The following is a 12,918-nucleotide window of genomic DNA, read 5'->3' as shown; positions in this document are numbered from 1 at the left end:
CTATGCACAGTCAAAGCCCCGTGGGGAGGAGACACGGCATCCTAACAAGAGGCAGTCCGGGGGGGGGGCAGCGGGATGGGGAGGCTATTGAAGGGAGGGGCCAGGGGGATAGAGGAGGGCGGGGAAACTGGCACAGAGGAGAGGGAAGACTCAAAGCTCACTGCAGCCTGGGGGCACACATAGTAGGCATGCCCTGGTCCAGGAGGGGCTGCTGTTCTTGTTCAGGTGGGGGCTGGGGGTGGCTGTGTGCAGAGGCCAGACCATTCCACTTCCAGGAGACGCTGGGCTGTGGATCCTCCCTTGCCTGGGCACGGGAGGGGGGCAGGAGGCCCTGGCATGGTTCAACAGCCGTACTTTGGACCTCTGCTTCCTGACCTGGGGGTGCGGGAGTGGGGGGGGGGGTGTGAGAAATCTCCTGGAATTTCAACATCTGCCGATGACAGATATGAGTTTCTCTGGGGAACAGAGCAGCTGTGTGTGTATGTGAGGGCGGGGGCTCTATGTAACTCATTGAGGTTCCTCCCCTTCCGAACCCAGCCTACATATCCTGGACCCCCAAATCTCCAGGGAATTCCCAACCTCACATGGGAAACCCCGTTTGGACCCCAGGGGTTGCAAAGGAATGGAAGGGCCAACGCTGCTGGAGCGACCCCCACAAGTGGAGTCAGGCCCGCCTGCGAGAGCCTGGGAATGAGGGGTCCCGAGGCCAGGCGTGAGGCTTTGAGGGATGCCAAGCAGCTGGGAAGGCTGGAGGAGTCCATGGAGAACTGACCAACGGGAGCAACAGAGACTGTCTGACTGAGGGACGCAGGCCGGCTTCTGTTCGGCCCTCCCATCTTTTGCTCTCCTTCTGAGCACTTAGTTAGGGCCGAAGAAGACCATCAGTAGCTGTTCCAGTAGAAAAGAACAAGTGTCCAGTTAAAGACTAACAAAATGTGCAGCAGGACAGGAGCTTTTGGGAGTCACTGCTCACTTCTTCAGATACAGTAGTTGTGCCTTTTTGTCATTTAGGCCCTTCTGACCCTGGCCCCAGCCTGGAGGAACACTCTGCCCAAGTCTGGGATCAGAGCCCTTAAGCAGTTCCACAGGGTGTGTCAGACAGAGCTGTTCTGCGGAAATAACACCAACATCTGCTAGCTTCCCTGTGAAAGTCCATTAAACCAAATTCCCCAGGTGGGTTATAGCATATGGCCCCCCTCCTCTTTCCCTGTCTGAGGACAGAGATGGCTTTGGGCAATTTTATTTTCCGTTTTTCTGTTTTTAGAATTTAAAAAACTGAATCTAAATTCCTGTTTTGTATATGAAAATTCATTTATTTGTACATTTATATAAATATAAGGGATAAGGGAGGAAGGGAGAAAAGAAGGGAGGGAGAGTGCGGAGGGAGGGCGGGAGAGAGAAAAGGAGGGAGGGAGAAATAGAGAGAGGGAGGGAGGGAGGGAGAGAGGGGAGGGAGGGAGAGATGAAGGGAGGGAGAAAAGAAGGGAGGGTGGGTGAAAAGAACGGAGGGAGAGGGAGGAGGGAGGGCAGGAGAAAGAGAGATAATGAAAGGGAGGGAGAGAGAAAAGGAGGGAGGGAGAAAGAGAGAGAGAAAGAGAGGGAGGGAAGGAGAAAAGAAGGGAGGGAGGGAGGGGGAGAGAGAGAGAGAGAAGGAGGAAGGAGTGCTCTTGACAAAGATGGCGGGCTTCTATAGAACTGGTTTATCATAAGTATTAAATACTAAGATCATACACATTAAGTACCTGCAGGACTGCCTCTCTCTGCCTCTCTCTGCACATTCCCCAAACAGTCCTAAGATCTAGTGAGCAAAATTGGCCCAAGATCCTCACCCAAAAGAGATTAGACTGGCCTTGGCCAGGGCCTTTTCAGCCCCAGCCCCAGCCCCAGCCCCAGCCCCAGCCCCAGCCCCAGCCCCAGCCCCAGCCCCAGCCCCAGCCCCAGCCCCAGCCCCAGCCCCAGCCCCAGCCCTGTGGAATGCTCTTTCGAGTGTGGTCAGAGCCCTGCAGGCGGTGAATGGTTCCACAGGGCTTCCAAAACAGAGCTGTCCTGCCAGGTCTATGGTTGAGGCCCAAAACAACTTCGGAATTATGCTGGCCTCCCTGTCACAGCCCCAATTTATATGGCCCTCCCACCTCCTCTTGCCTCCTTTTCCAGCAAGTATAAGGTCTGGGCAGCTGATATTGGAACTACTATATATTTTAACTGGTTTTATTCCAACTCCAACTCCACTGTGCCCTTCCCAGGCCAAGAAGAGGCACAGGCACTGGGAGGAGGAGGAGGAGGAGGAGGAGGAGGAGGAGGAGGAGGGGATTGTCCTCCCCACAAACTGAATTTTAGCTTCTTGTGGGGTTGGAGAAGCAGCGTTGCCATCTCCAGCTGGACAAATCTGGAGGTCTGGGGGTGGTGCCTGGGGAGGAGGGAGTCTGTGGAGGGAGCTCAGCAGGAAGGGAATGCCACAGAGTCTGTTGTCCTTCTGAGCTGCCAACTCTCTGTGATCTGGAGATCAGTTGTAATTTTAGAGAACATCATGTGACTTTGCCTCTTCTTCTTCCTCTGGGCCAGCTGGTTCACATCTGTTCCACTTGGTGCTCCAGGCAAGGAAGGAAAAGTATACCAATGGAGGCATGACCAGGCCTCTCTTCTGAGGGGCTCTGGAAATCTTCTGTTGATGCTCGCCAAAGAGTTACCCAAGGGGCTTAGATGTGCCCACATCCAGCGAAGGACACAACAGGGAGATTGCAGTGGCAAAGACCCAAGGATTCTGTTAGTAAGGCATGAACAACAACTTTTTAGACAATGTGATAAACAAAGACGTGTGCAGGTATCTTTCCACGGCCTCCCACATATCTGTGTAAGCACATTGTGTAAGGTGACCAGATTGTCCCACTTTTGGAGGGACATCTGAGGGTACCTGGCAAATTGTACTTAGGTTGAAATAAAAAATATATATATTACAATACTATTTTTGCGTTCTATGAAACTTTTTGTTGCTCCAAATAGACCAATTTTTTAATCAAGAGCCCCCCCCCCCCATTAATGGTATCCCGCTTTACCAATGTTAAATTCTGGTCACATTATTTATTTATTTAATTTATTTAGATTAACATTGTGTCAAGTATAAATATATCTTGCCCTGCACAAAAATAGTTTCCTTATCTGCCTATATCACCAGCACTGCTTATGTTAGACTTTCTCTTTATTTTCACTGGAAAAATCTTTAATAAAAAATTACTACAGAACAATTTTGTTTCTCCAGCTTTGTTCCCTGACAGTGGCCATTCTGTCCACTTACCCAGTTTATCACATCCTACTTTGCACAGTAGCTGCTGGCACCCAGAGTTGAAGTTGGCGGGGCACAGGGCCAAGCCCCCCCTCTCCAGACCCCGTCCGCTCTGCTGCCCTGGAGCATCACAGGCGGCTAGGCACCCTGCCTTTGTGGCAAGGAAGGGGAATGCCACGAAGGCCTTGGCTCACCAGTGTCTTCAAGGCCAATAAAGACCCGGGGGCCTCGTTGTCCCAAAGCATGCCAGCTGGAAGCCGCTGCCTCTGCCTTGTTCTGGGAGCTGACTTGGAAGACTGTTCTGATACTCTTAAGAAGAGACTTGGGAAGCACCCAAGCAGCCCCTCCTGTCCCCCAGGGTCTTTCCTTCCCAGAGATGCCCTCTGGGGCTGACCCCAAACTGCCGTCAGGCTCCAGACTTCTAACCCAAAGGTGATTCTGAAGGCCCACAAATCCAAACCTTTTCATTCTTCTCCTTTAAAGATGGCATCTGTGCTTTAGACTCATTGATCTATTTAAAACTCAGAATGTCTGCCACTTTGCAAGCCCCCCTGCCCAGGTCTGACAGCTGCCCAGCTATCAATGCAGAGGCAAAACAGACTGAATGGAACAGAAAGAAAAAGGACCGACAGGAAACAGAGGGTGGCATCACAGACGGACAAACATGCACAGTCACACTCAGGCCAAAGCCACACACAGAATGCCGGGTTCAGACCAGCCAAAATCCCGGCCTGCATGGCCTGTGATCTCCTCACTCCCAGCTCATGATATGTTCACAGGTGCCTCCCACTGAGGGCCAGGGTGGATCTGGATCTCCACAGAGGAGGACCCAGGTCATCCCCTCCCCCCACCTGCAGAGTTCAGCCAAGGCCTGCTGAGCCTCCTGTCCAGAATACCTGCCAGGGACGCTCTTCCTGCTCCCCAGGTGCTGTATGTGCCCCTGCCAAAGGTCCCTAGGCTAGCGGGGCAGGCTGGCGGAGTCTCCCTCCCTCCAGGAGCAAAATGCACTGGCAGGAAGAAAGGAGGAAGGCTCCCAACCTCCTGTCCAAGTCCAAGAGGCATTTTCTGCTCAAGGACTGCCTGGGCAGAACACCCCATGCCTCTTTGCCTCAGAAATAGTCCCTGAGTGCCCCCCCAAGGCTGCCAATCAAGCACACCCCTCCCACAGGCAGTGGCCGGCAGAGTCCTCCTGGTGTGCCTGGTGTGAATCTCTCCCGATGGTCCGATGGTCTGAGCTGACAGGGGATGGGCCAGAACTCTCCTTCCCTGAATGGGGGCCTTGGGAAGCAGGCCTGATATCCCCTCCCTCCTCTCCACTCTCTGGCCAAGTTTGGAGAAGGGGGGGGGAGGAAGTCAGTCGACTGGGCATTGCTGTGTGGGCATCAGGCGTGCCCTGTATGAACAAACCAGAGAAGCACCGCAGCACAGGGGGCCATCGGCCCTTCCGTGTCCCAGGGCACGCGTGTTTGGCTGTGTCTGTGTGAAGGGGTCTTCTCTAAGTGCTCCATGCTAGGCAGATAGAATCATAGAATCATAGAATCCTAGAGTTGGAAGGCGCCATGGAGGCCATCTAGTCCAACCCCCTGCTCAATGCAGAATCAGCCCTAAGCAACCTAAAACATCCAAGAAAAGTGTGTATCCAACCTTTGCTTGAAGACTGCCAGTGAGGGGGAGCTCACCACCTCCTTAGGCAGCCTATTCCACTGCTGAACTACTCTGACTGTGAAAATTGTTTTCCTGATATCTAGCCTATATCGTTGTACTTGAAGTTTAAACCCATTACTGCATGTCCTCTCCTCTGCAGCCAGCAGAAACAGCATCCTGCCCTCCTCCAAGTGACAACCTTTCAAATACTTAAAGAGGGCTATCATGTCCCCTCTCAACCTCCTTTTCTCCAGGCTGAACATTCCCAAGTCCCTCAACCTATCTTCATAGGGCTTGGTCCAGATGCCCCCGCACTTGTGCCCGAGCTCTCGGTTTGAATGGGGAGGGGGAGGCGCTGCCTGCACAAACGTCTCCCCTCCCCCCAAGACCTACTCTGATGGCAGCAGAAGGAAGAAGTGATCGCTCCACCCCCTGTCTCTGCCCCTCTGAAATCCAGGTTGGCTGCCGCGTGGGTCTGAAGCAGCAGCACCAAGTCGGAGTCCAGGGAATCTTGAACACCAGCAATGTTTCCTTCCGGGCAGGCAGCCTTCTCCTTCAGACACCTTGAAACATGCTTCACTAAGGGTGTGGGTGGGCGGGGTGTGGGGTTATTGGTCAGAAAGGGCTACTTGGAACCTGCCTCTCACTCCCCCTCTTAGCACCCTTTGATCAGAAAGGAAGAGCTGCACACTATTAAGCCTTTGCTCAGATAGAGATCCTCCTCTGCCCCTTTTGCCCTTTTAATTTCTCAGTTTGGCAGCTTTCCCAGTGTTTTGCCCAAACTGCCCAGATTGCCTCTGCCCATGCAAGTTTTGTGGGATGAGATCAGGAGCAGAACTTGTGCAGCAACATACATTCAGCCATGGTTCCCCAAGTCAAAACCCTCCAGCACGCAGAGCGATACGGGAAGACGCACCTCACTACGGCTCCAGGCCTCACTGCGCCCACACTGGCCACAGACCCCTTTGGGTAAAGGAGAGAAAAGCGGCATAGAATCAGAGGACCAACTCTTCTTCTTCTAAGCTAAACAGGAGCAGACAGTGTGATGTGGCAGTAAAGAAGTCAAATGCAGTTTTGGGCTGTATCAACAGAGGCATCACATCAAAATCACAAGACATCCCACTGTATACTGCATTGATCAAACCACACCGGGAGTCCTATGTGCAGTTCTGGAGGACTCACTTCAAAAAAGATGTGGACAAAATTGAGAGGGTTCAGAGGAGAGCGATAAAAATGACCCAGGGCCTGGGGACCAAGCCCTATGAGGAAAGGTTGAGGGACTAGGCAGGGAATGGTCATCCTGGAGAAGAGGAGGTTGAGAGGGGACAGGATGGCACTTTAAGTACTTGAAAGGTTGTTACTTGGAGGAGGGCAAGGAAAGGCTTCTGATGGCAGCAGAGGAGAGGACTCACAGTAACAATTTTAAACTATGTGGAGAGCAATATTGGCCAGGTATCAGGGGGGAAATTTCAGTCAGAGTAATTCAACAGTGGAATGGGCTGCCTCAGGAGGTGGGGAGCTCCCTGTCACTGGTGGTCTTCAAGCAGAATCACAGAATCACAGAATCATAGAGTTGGAAGGGGCCATACAGGCCATCTAGTCCAACCCCCCGCTCAACGCAGGATCAGCCCAAAACATTCTAAAACATCCAAGAAAAGTGTGTATCCAACCTTTGCTTGAAGACTGCCAGTGAGGGGGAGCTCACCACCTCCTTAGGCAGCCTATTCTACTGCTGAACTACTCTGACTGTGAAAATTTTTTACCTGATATCTAGCCTATATCGTTGTACTTGAAGTTTAAACCCATTACTACGTGCCCTCTCCTCTGCAGCCAATGGGAACAGCATCCTGCCCTCCTCCAAGTGACAACCTTTCAAATACTTAAAGAGGGCTATCATGTCCCCTCTCAACCTCCTTTTCTCCAGGCTGAACATTCCCAAGTCCCTCAACCTATCTTCATAGGGCTTGGTCCCTTGGCCCCAGATCATCCTCGTCGCTCTCCTCTGTACCCTTTCAATTTTATCTACGTCCTTCTTGAAGTGAGGCCTCCAGAACTGCACACAGTACTCCAGGTGTGGTCTGACCAGTGCCGTATACAATGGGACTATGAGATCTTGTGATTTTGATGTGATACCCCTCTTGATACAGCCCAAAATGGCATTCGCCTTTTTTATCGCTACATCACACTGCCTGCTCATGTTTAGTTTACAATCCACAAGTACCCCAAGGTCTCGTTCACACACAGTGTTACCTAGAAGCATATCCCCCATGCAGTAGGCAAGCTTTTCATTTTTCTGACCTGGGTGTAAACTGCGCAGAGCTTTTATTCCAACCCCAGGTTGATTCAGTCCCTGCCATCTACACAGAATGCGATTTCCATTTTGATTTGGAGCCATTTAAATTTTCCTTCTGCAGCAAGAAGGATTGATCCGGAGTGACCCTACCTTTATTGTGCGATATCTTGGAGTGCTTTTAATGCTCAATATATTTTAAAATCACATTGTTTTGAATCTGGGCTCTCCTTCGTGGTAGAAAACCCATGATTGGCTACAGGTGGTCATGTGACAAGCCTGCCTTAAAGGCGAAGTCCCTAATTTCTCTCAACTTCTGTCAGTCTTGGATTTTTTTGTACCTTCTTCATTCCCCCCCCCCCCTTCAAGAAAAGAAACGATTGTTTTCCTCCCTCCTCTGACTTCTTGGATACTCTCCCCACCCCCTTCAAGAAAAAAAAGAAAGAGCCTCCATTTGCCTCCCCCCCCCTTTCTGAACTACCCTAACCACATGCAGAAGACTTTCCTGTTTCAATGGGGGGGGGGGAGAGGAAGACTCGAGTTCAAAGTGATCTGAATTCAACAGGATTGACAATGGAATAAACAAAGCAAGTGCAGACTCTGCCCCAGATGCAGAACTTTACACTTATCATTATTAAATTGCATCTGTCCAGCAGCGACTGGACAGTTCATTCTCCTAGATGCTTGAGGTGGGACTAGAAGGTGGTGACCTCCACTGGTGGTCTTCAAGCAGTGGCTGGACAGGTACTTATCCTGGATGCTTCAGGCTGATCCTGCCTTGAATAGGGGGTGGGACTAGAGGGCCTGGCTGCCCCTTCCCACTGTAGAATTCTATGGGTTGTTTGCAGGGCTGAGCTGTTTGTTTCCCACCTGAACAGAGCCTTGCCTCCTGTTGTCTCCACCCATACAGGAACGTATTTGCTCTTTGGGGTGACCTGAAACTGGAGCTCAAAAGGAGAGGGGACCTGCCTGTAATTTAACAACCCCTGCAGCCCACAGATACTGGGTGTCAGGAACCAAGTGGTTGAGACCCAGCAGATTCACGCAATAGACCTCACTTTCGGGATTCAGGCTGAAACTTTAAGCAAAAGACTTTATTTAGAGAACTAGGATATGGATAAGCACATCGCATAAGCTCTTATGCACAGATGCCGGAAAGGGGACTTGCATAGAATATATACCTTGGATTGGGGAGGGGAACATATAGCTTTTGGCGGGAACAGGGATCCACAAGCAGGAGGGCAATATTACTCTCTGATCTAGAAGAAGCTCTAAGAAGTCTATTTGGATGAACAGAAAACTTCAAGAGGAACTAAGAAAGAGAAGAGAAATGTTCAGGAAATGGAGGGAAGGACAGAGCTCTAAAGAAGAGTACCTACAGGTTACTAGGCACTGTAGATCAATCATCAGAAAGGCCAAAGCTAAGAGTGAGCCAAGATTGGCCAGGAAAGCCCACTGTAACAAGAAAAGATTTTTCAGTTATGTGAGGAGCAAACGTAAAGTAAAGGAGGCAATAGGCCCACTGTTGGGTGCGGATGGACAAACTCTAATGGAGGATGCAGAGAAAGCAGAAAAGCTCAGCACCTATTTTACATCTGTTTATCCCCACAGGTCAAAGGGTTTAGGCACATCTAGAGATGGCAGTAGCCAAGGGATAGTGTCTGGGTGGCAGGATGACATGGACAGAGAGGTTGTCGAGAGGCATTTAGCTTCACTGGATGAGTTCAAATCCCCTGGGCCAGATGAAATGCACCCGAGAGTACTCAAAGAACTTTCCAGAGAACTTGCACAGCCCTTGTCCATCATCTTTGGAACCTCTTTAAGGACTGGAGATGTCCCGGAGGACTGGAAAAGAGCAAACGTTATTCCGATCTTCAAAAAAGGGAGGAAGGATGACCCGAGAAACTACAGACCAGTAAGTCTGACCTCTGTTGTGGGGAAGATAATGGAGCAGATATTAAAGGGAGCGATCTGCAAATATCTGGAGGACAATTTGGTGATCCAAGGAAGTCAGCATGGATTTGTCTCCAACAGGTCCTGTCAGACCAACCTGGTTTCCTTTTTTGGCGAAGTAACAGGTTTGCTGGATTGTGGAAATTCGGTTGATGTCGTTTACTTGGATTTTAGTAAAGCTTTTGATAAGGTTCCCCATGATGTTCTGATGGATAAATTGAAGGACTGCAATCTGGATTTTCAGATAGTCAGGTGGATAGGGAATTGGTTAGAGAACCGCACTCAAAGAGTTGTTGTCAATGGTGTTTCATCCGACTGGAGGGACATGAGTAGCGGGGTACCTCAGGGCTCGGTGCTCGGCCCGGTACTTTTTAACATTTTTTTTTAGTGGTGAACGTTTTTAATCAAGGTCACCTAGGCAGAGATGTATGTCAACAACACCTTTAACAAAAAAACAAAAAACAAAAAAAAGGAAGAATCTTCACAGAAGCTGGATCTTGACAGCAAAGCCAGGGATGTGTGTAAAAAAATAATAAGTTACCAAAAATATGTGTCTTGCAGCTTCTGAGATGCTGCCAGCTGCTTCTCTAGCTCAGCATTTCCATCAGTTCTTCCGGGCTGTTCTGGATGTGCCCATACACATGGTTGAAGAGCTCCTCCCTGGATTGTGTTCCGTTCAACTGACATCGTCCTGAAGATCTTCCATCACCTTCTTGTGTTTGACATACATGGGCCAGACGTGACCATCAAATAATCCGGGTGGATCCGGTACAGTGTAATCCCTTGAACTTCTCCTCTTCTTGCACTCTTCATAGGGAATAGAAAGGAAGAACTGGTAGTCAAATATGTCAATTAAGGGCCTGTAAGTATAAAGCAAGAACCTTTCGACAGTAAGGGTATGAGTGGTGGCGTCCTTCTCCTCGGAATCTTCTGTCATTCTGGCATCTAGTGTGTTAATGCTGGGGGATCGTTCAAACTTGATTGGGTTTTTCTTCCAGGCGTAGATGGTATTCATCATGGCATCCATATCCAAAGCACTGATGACATTGTACTGTTTAAAACCATCTTCAACCACTATCTCATCCTGGGGCTTGAAGAAATCATCCTGATGCACAACACTACAGCTGGGTAAAGCTTGCATGAGTTTGTTGGTGAGGGAGGTCTTCCCACCGTAGGTGACCCCGCCGTGCCGCTCGCCGAAAGCAACAACATATTTATTAATGATCTAGATGAGGGGGTGGAGGGACTACTCATCAAGTTTGCAGATGACACCAAATTGGGAGGACTGGCAAATACTCCGGAAGATAGAGACAGAGTTCAACGAGATCTGAACACAATGGAAAAATGGGCAAATGAGAACAAGATGCAATTAAATAAAGATAAGTGTAAAGTTCTGCATCTGGGTCAGAAAAATGAAAAGCTTGCCTACTGGATGGGGGATACGCTTCTAGGTAACACTGTGTGTGAGTGAGACCTTGGGGTACTTGTGGATTGTAAACTAAACATGAGCAGGCAGTGTGATGCAGCGGTAAAAAAGGCAAATGCCATTTTGGGCTGTATCAGCAGAGGCATCACATCAAAATCACAAGATGTCATAGTCCCATTGTATATACGGCACTGGTCAGACCACACCTGGAGTGCTGTGTGCAGTTCTGGAGGCCTCACTTCAAGAAGGACGTAGATAAAATTGAAAGGGTACAGAGGAGAGCGACAAGGATGATCTGGGGCCAAGGGACCAAGCCCTATGAAGATAGGACTTGGGAATGTTCAGCCTGGAGAAAAGGAGGTTGAGAGGGGACATGATAGCCCTCTTTAAGTATTTGAAAGGTTGTCACTTGGAGGAGGGCAGGATGCTGTTCAAGTTGGCTGGAGAGGAAAGGACACGCAGTAATGGGTTTAAACTTCAAGTACAACGATATAGGCTAGATATCAGGGGGGGAAATTTCACAGTCAGAGTAGTTCAGCAGTGGAATAGGCTGCCTAAGGAGATGGTGAGCTCCCCCTCACTGGCAGTCTTCGAGCAAAGGTTGGATACACACTTTTCTTGGATGCTTAAGGATGCTTTGGGCTGATCAGGGAGTTGGACTAGATGGCCTGTGTGGCCCCTTCCAAAACAGTCCATCCAGACATCTGTTGTTTGGGCTGCACTGCCAGCGAGGCCAGGCTTGGGCGAGGAGATAAGGGAAGGACCACAGGATGAGCCTTTGAAATGCAAGGAGGAGATGGGAGGCGCAAGAGGAGTCTGGGAGGTGCCACAGCTCAGCAGGGGATCCGGGACCATAAAGAAACAAATCAACCTCAAAGGGGAAGGAAGCCACAGGTCAGGAAATAGGATTCATGACACTGGGAGAGCTTTTTGGCTTTTGTCAAACAGTATAAAGGCCATCTGAGCATTTACTGGAGGTCCAAAAGACCTCAGTAAGGAAATGAAAAAGCATCTCAGATTGCCGGCTGGAAAGGAGAGACTGCCCCAGTTTATCCACGCTCAGGTTTTTGGGGTTTGGGCAAGGTCCAGAATTTGGGCTGCTAAAGGGACCAGAAGAGAGCCCAGGGCTGTGCATGTGGAACATTTTGCCCAGCTGTTAGAGATGCCTGTGCTTTCCATTGGGTGTTGCAGAAGCTCTAGCTCTTGGTCAGGGTCCCCTCAGTTCATTCCTGGGAGGGCCACATGCAGGGCGACATCATCGCTGAGGATGCAACTCAAGGAGAGCATGACTGACATCTCTGGGAAGTTCTGAATATCGCAAGAACTACAGACCGACTCCCTCATGGAAGCTGCTGCAAGAAAAAATTGGCGAGTGTTGACACAATATATGGTGGCCTGGGCAACCCAAGAGGCTTCACAGGCATTAGGAAAGAGCTGTTAACTACATTATTGTTCCGGTGAAAGATTTAATGAAGATATTGAAGGACAGGCATCCTTGAAAACAAATCATAAGCCTCGTGTAGCTTTATTTGGCAAATCACCATTTGCATTGCAAATCCAGCACATAATAATCAAGCTACAGAAATATGGTTTGACTCAGGGTGTGACCATCACACAAAGCAACCTTTTGTTCACTACTGCTGGACAGTTTTGCAGGCACCCATGCCTCCCCTCCCCCCTCCCAGGAGCAGGAAAGACTTAGGAGAGTGAAAGAACCCCTAGTAGGGAAGTATTGCAGATTCTGACCGATGTTATGGCTGTTCAGCAGACAGAATCTAAAGGCCACAGAAGTGTAGCCACAGAATTTTAGAAGTCAATTCACCGTGGCAGATGGAGGGATGTTTAATGGAAGCAATCCCCCCACTACGCTGCAGCGGTCCGCAGCAAGTGGAAGCTTGCGGACCGCTGCTCCAGAAGGTTAAACTTGGACTCCCCATTCCTCTCCCTGCCTCCCCCTCCAGCATCTAATGCCCTTTACTTTCATGGTTTAAGGTACAATGGGACACTTCATAACTTTTGTGCAGATAAGCAGTTGTGTAATGACAGTCAGCCTGCTTTGTCTTCATGTATGCATGATGATGATGATGAGGAGGAGGAATTTTATTTGTTTACTGCTGCTCTTGGCCAGCTGGCTTGTGTCCATCAACACCAGACCCTGCCCCCTCCTGGGGGGATTAGAGTGCTACGGGAATCGAGGGATTGGGAGGGGCAATTTTTTTTTATCGCATTACATGAGTGCATTATTGCACTTGCCAGACCAAAAAAAAAAAAGGGGGGGGTGGAGGCAGGACTGCCCATTGTCCTGGTGAAAATGCAAAAGCAAGG

General features: G+C 49.8%; 1 pseudogene; it reads right to left on the bottom strand.

The window, feature by feature from the left end:
• Positions 1–9,714: 9,714 nt before the first annotated feature.
• LOC143845278 (nicotinamide riboside kinase 2 pseudogene) lies at positions 9,715–10,372 on the bottom strand (annotated as a pseudogene).
• Positions 10,373–12,918: the final 2,546 nt, after the last annotated feature.

This window comes from Paroedura picta, chromosome 9 (assembly GCF_049243985.1).
Source record: "Paroedura picta isolate Pp20150507F chromosome 9, Ppicta_v3.0, whole genome shotgun sequence".
NCBI lineage: Eukaryota > Metazoa > Chordata > Lepidosauria > Squamata > Gekkonidae > Paroedura > Paroedura picta.
The sequence above is the reverse complement of the archived record's forward strand: the minus strand, read 5'-3'. Positions and strand labels throughout refer to the sequence as shown.